Raw genomic sequence first — 1,054 nt, forward strand, 5'->3', positions numbered from 1 at the left:
TCCTAACTTTTCTTCCAAGTCTTAATGTTGCAATATCAACATTTGTTTATCTCCACTTAGATGGTGGTCTGACACCTCCAACTCAGTCTAAACTAAACTCATCTCTTGACACTTGCCCCTCCTAAGCTCTATTAGCTTCCTAATGCTTTTATTAATGCTCAATATGTCATCTCTCTGTCACCAGTAATTTTTGTTTGCACTGACTTCTATATCTCTATATGCAAATATGATCAAACCCTGGTAGTCTACCTGTTGATAGTTCTCTATTACATCTTTTTCCTTCATTTGCATGAATAATGTCTTTGTCAGTCCTCAACTGTCTCTATATTCTCTCAGTTGTATCAGGCATTCAGTTCTCTATACATCTTATTCTACACTAGAAAACACTATTGAGTCCCCAATGTGCCAGGTACTTTGCCCTTATTTAACAGAATGTTCTATAAATGGTATCCCTTATCAAAAGAAATGTCACTTGATAAGCCAAATTGATGAAGTATGTTTTGTTCCACCCCTTTAACTGTATTACTACCATTATTTTGTCTGACTGGGTAAGCAAAGCCAATTCTTTAATTCACACAAATCAAACTTCATTTAAATTTTCTTGATGCTAAAGTCAGTGGACTCATAAATGTACTCACCATCTATGCACATACTTCCCCTGGGAATGTGTTCCATTGAATTTTGTAGATATTATCTCTTCTGCTGACAAATCGAACAACTATGGTTAACAGTATGTATTTCTGTTGCTACTGGTAAGGGACATCATTCAGCTCAGCATTTCGTGGCTCAGTTTTTTCCATCATATCATGCACCTGCTCATATCATGTCCTCAAAGAGCCACTTCTAGGAAACTCACTAAAGCTTATCTACCTGCCGGTCTTGGTTCCTCTCTGATTCTGATAAGGGATTATATTCTATATTATTAGATTTATTTACATAATTATGCTATCCCCCTTCCCAAAGCCTTATGTTTAATGACAACAAGATATGTATTTTTGTAATCTCTGTTATCTGAAACATTGTTTGAATATATAAGGGAGTTTGGGAATGTTGA

The sequence above is a fragment of the Marmota monax genome, unplaced genomic scaffold (genome assembly GCF_021218885.2).
Source record: "Marmota monax isolate L192 unplaced genomic scaffold, Marmota_monax_Labrador192_F-V1.1 WCK01_AAM20220418_F8-fsc00115, whole genome shotgun sequence".
NCBI classification, from domain to species: Eukaryota; Metazoa; Chordata; class Mammalia; order Rodentia; family Sciuridae; genus Marmota; species Marmota monax.